Raw genomic sequence first — 5,103 nt, 5'->3', positions numbered from 1 at the left:
TCCCTTTGTTCTACCTTTTAACATTCCCATGTTTTCAACTTTCCGAGTGAATGATTTTTCCCCCTCTGATGCCTTTCTCCTCCTCTCATCTCTGAACTCCACAAAACAATGTTTGCATCCCAGGGCTGGGTACAGAGCCCACCACATCATGGATATCTATACACTGCATTCTCAGATGTCACTGCACACAACCAAGTGCATAGCTCTTCTGTGAACATTCAAGACAACAGTTCTCAACCTGTAGGTCATGACCCTTTTGGCAACTCTCTATCAAAAAAAATTACAACACTTTTCATAGCAGTATCAAAATTATAGCTATAAAGTAGCAACAAAAATAATTGTATGGTTGGGGGTCACCACAAGGTGAGGAACTGTATTAAAGGGTCAGAACATTAGGAAAGTTGAGAGCCCCTCATTTAGAGCAACACTTAGGTAAGTGGCTATCATCATTGAAGGTGTAGGGAAATCTCATCTTCTCAGGAAGTCCCCTTTGTTTGTCCCTATCTAGTTTTGCCCATCTTTCTATCAGAGGCAAATACTAGTATGATTTGTGGCCTTGCCCACTATGTGGTCTGTCCTGTAACACCATGTAAATGGACACACACACACACACACACACACACGCACATCAACTTTGGTGTAAGTAGGTCAAAGTAAAATTGCTGAATCATAGCGGTTGGTATATGCTCAACATTGAACTATATTGTCAGATACTTGTATAATTTTATATTTTTACCTATCAAATACACAAACAGCTTAGTTGTTCTGTGTCCTTCAAGACTGGCTATTTTCAATTGTCTAGACTTTTAGTGAGCATACAGTAGTTTTTTATGTTTTTCATATAAACTTGCCAACAGGTTTACAATGTTGAACATCTGCTTATGTGCTTAGCAGCATTAATACATTCTCCAAAGACCTGTCTAGTTGTCTGTCTGTTATATATTGGGTCACTTATCTCTGTGTTTTTTATTTCCTGGATGTCACACATTCTGTATACGAGTACACTGTTACCTATGGAGTTCCTTGTGCAAACCACTGGATGTTTGCTTCAGTCTACAGTTGAGCATTCTCAGTTCTGCAATGGCAACTATTCATAGTGAGATTTTACAGTTTTGATGACACCATGCTTATTCTTTTTCTATAGTTTACAATTTATATTTGGTCTAAAAATGTCTTTTCCTGTCCATCCAGGTCACCAAATTGTCACTCTCCACCTGAAACTTTCGCGGCTCAGTTTTTGCATGTTGCTCTGCTTGCAGTAAAATTTTGCATATGGCGGGAACCATGCATCGAAGGTCAGTTATCAACCTGTATTGACTGGCAGCTATTTAATGCCATTTGTTGAAAAGATGTTCCCAGCACCTTTAAACTGACTAGTGTTTGCTTCAAAAATCAATGGACTGTGCTGTCTTTTCTGGAACCTTCTTTCTTATTTGATTGAACTACTTATCTGTCTCTTTGTCAGTCACTACTGAGCTGTCTTGGCTACTGTAGAATTATAGTAAGTCTTAAAATAAGGTGGAATAAATCTTCCAAATTGTTTCTTCTCAGTGTGACTTTTGACTATCTGGGATTTCTTTTTTTTTTTTTTTTTACATTTCTGTGTAAATTTTAATAACAGCTTCTCTATCCCTATCAAAAAAGCATGATAGATTTATGATTGGAATTATATTCAATCTTTATCAGTTAATTTGCTATCTTTACAATGTTGAGTCTTCCTACACGAGCAAGTAAACTGTTTTTCATTTAAGTCTGTTTTCCTCACAGTAATTTATAGATTTAAATGTAGGGATGTTTTCTTTCATTTTATTTCTAGAAACATATTGATTTGAGTTTGAGGAGTTTTTGGTGGTGGTGGTGGTGGTGGTGGTGATGGTGGTGGTAGTTGAGGCGTGTGTGTGTGTGTGTGTATGTGTGTGTACATCTATGTGGTATGCATCTGTGTGTGTGTATGTAAGTATAGGCCCCATGATGAACCTATGAAGGTCAAAAGAACAACTTTAAGGAGTTGGCCCTACCTTGTTTATTGAGGTTATGTCTCTCTTGTTTCTGCCAGGCTGTGTCCTTCTGGCAAGCTGGCCCTCAAACTTCCAGCCATCTCTGTCTCTGTCTCTCATCTTGCTATAGGAATGCTAGAGTTACATATGTGTGCTCCAGCACTGGCTTTTTGTGTGGATTCTGGGGATCAAACTCAGGGCCTCAGGTCTGCATGGCAAGCCTGTGTTTCCCCACTGAGCCACGACTGCAGTCTCACATTTGTTGTTCTTTTGCTTGTACTAGTTACTGTGCTCATGGCTGTGACAAATTATAACTATAACAGAGACAACTGAAGGGAGGACTTATTTTTGTTTCTGGTTTGTGGAGCTGGTGTCCACAATCACTTGATCCTGTGTCCTTAGAGAGAATAACCTGTATTCAGACTTGTGTTGTCTTCTGTTCACTGAGAAGGCAGTCTCGAGGTTTCCAGACCTGGTTGTAGATTGCGCAGTTTCTCTTTGTTCTGTCAATTCTTATGGTGGTATTTTATCTATTATTAGCAGATACATAGCTTTTCAGATTGCTGTGATTTCTCGAAAAAGTTGCCAAAAGATCATGAAATGCCTTTTTTGTGTGTTTATATTTTGAAGTTCATTTGGTCTGATATTCACATACATCAGTTTCTTATGACTCTGTGTTAAACAAACAATTGCAAGCCGGGGTTGGATGGCACTGGAGTAAGAAAACTGCTGGTGTAGCCTTAGAGTCCAAAGTCCAGAAATACAAGACATTGAATGTCTGAAGCTAGAAGCCTCAGCTTCCAAATCAGAAGAGAATTCAGCCTTCCTTTGCCTTTTTGTCCTTTTGCAATCTGACAAATTGGAGGATGCAAACCACACTGTTTAGAACACTTCTTTACTAAATGTTCAAATTCAACTGAACCGTCTTCACAGACATTTAGCTCTCTGATCTTCTCTTCCCCTAGTTGACACATAAAATTAACATAAAATCACAGTGTACTTACATGTGTTTGTTCATGTTTGTTTACGTGTATGCATGTGCCTGCATGTGTATATGTATGCATGTTTGTGTACATGTATGTATGTGTATATATGTCTATATGTGTATGTATTTGTGCATATATGTGTGTACTTATGTGCTTGTTCAGTGTATGTGTGTACAAGTGTACATGTGAGCACTCATGTGTGTTCACATGTATGTATGTGCTTATGTGTATGTACATGTACACACATGTACATGAGTCAGCGTGTGCAGTGTATATACATATGTACATATGTATCTGTGTGTCTAGGTGTATACTTGTGTATTTGTCCAGTGTATACATGTATATATATGTATGTATGCATGCACACGTATGTATGCTTTTTTCTATGTGTACATGTGTATATATGTGTGTGTGCAGGCCCATGCACCTGTTTTTTACTGCTGCACCAAGGACTCATGATCCATACTTTTTAAATGAGTCAATGCAGTGTTAGCCTGCACACACCTACCATCCACCCAACCAGTCCTTCACTGCAGAACACCACGTGCTCTCACAGGACCAAGTTCAATAGCATGCTGGTGGAGGGAAGTGTGTGGAACTCAGCTGTACATTGTGACGCTGCAGGTTCCTGCCGTGACTCTGTTACAAACGCCCCTTGGTTTGGTTGCATTTCTGCTCTGTCTTCAGTTCAGATATCTATCCATCTCACACCCATTTGTCTTCTTTGACTCTGCTGCCAAATTTGCCTTTGACCATTTAAGGCTCGGCAGGGGCCTTGCTCCCATCCAAAACTGAGACTCAAGCTCTTTGGAGAACTTTCAGAGCACAAAGTTGAGGCTTGCTGGTTCAGTGGAGACCTCTTGATTCTCGAATCATCTTTTAATGTCACGTGCCCTCTCAACACCCAGAGGAGGCTCTAGGCCCACAGCGCAGCCCTTTGGTCCAGAGAGTCCTTTCTTTCCCATGGGGCAGAATGAGCCTTGGAACTTTCCATCTTATTCTGATGATTTCACTTGATTACAGCTCTCAGAAGCCTGGAGGAGTGGTGTAACTTACTGTTGTGAGAAAAACTGAAACGATGTTGTTATCCTCCCCAAAATTTGTACAATCCAAGAAGAAAAGAGGTAAACAGAAAACCCCAACAAGGAGAGACTCCTGGAATGTGAAGCAGGCATGTGTGAAACAAACTAGAGGCATATATCAGGGTTGCTAACGATAGCTTGGCTCTTCGCGCCTCCCTAAATTCCTGGTGTCATATGTGCAGTGCAGAGGACATTTGTGATAGCTAATTTCACCATGCTTGTAATTTCTCCTCTGTCTTTGAGTTAAGAATTATGTGATCAGATTTGCATGGCCTCCTGAAAAGCTGGTGGATGCTGTTGTTCATAAATACAGGATCAGGTACATAGTATCTGCTTAAAAGTATCCAGCGGCTAGAACTCAAAATACCTATCATTCACAGCTTCCTCATCCCACTGTGGAACAAGGACTTCATTTGCAGGGAAGAGGGTTTCCTCCTGAGAACAAGGTGTGTCTTGTGACTGGTTCTCACTAGCCTGCAGAAAGGCTGCTGACAGCATAGAAAATAAGATGTCCCTGAGCACCTTGGCCAATGGAGGACCCTTGGGTATGGACTGATCTTGTCTTACTAGCCCTCTGTAAACACATGTGTGGATTACCACCAAACATCCTTTCCTCTGGGAAAACCAGTTCTCCACAACCTTCACTGCATGTGATGTCTCAGGGTGCCAACGTCTCTGATTTGTTTCTGAAAAATCAGAATAGTTCACCAAAACCCACAATACAAACATTTCCTCTTCCAAACCTGGATTGATGTGACACTACCCACAATCCCTCATGGAGGCAGTTGCTGAAGACAGTGCACAGTATCCATTTGAGATGGCCACATGGTCTGCATTTAGTTTACCTCAGGCTACTTGACTCCCTGTGTCCATCACTTGCTGAGTGTTGAAGATTTTGAATTCTTGCCACTTTTGGGATCTTGGAATCCATATTCAACCTTCATCAGGGTTATGAGTCCATCCTGCCTTGCTGAAGAGAGAGAGAGAGAGAGAGAGAGAGAGAGAGAGAGAGAGAGAGAGAGAGAGAGAGGCAGAGAG

Source organism: Grammomys surdaster, unplaced genomic scaffold (genome assembly GCF_004785775.1).
Source record: "Grammomys surdaster isolate TR1022 unplaced genomic scaffold, NIH_TR_1.0 126063, whole genome shotgun sequence".
NCBI lineage: Eukaryota > Metazoa > Chordata > Mammalia > Rodentia > Muridae > Grammomys > Grammomys surdaster.
This window is presented reverse-complemented; position numbering follows the sequence as displayed.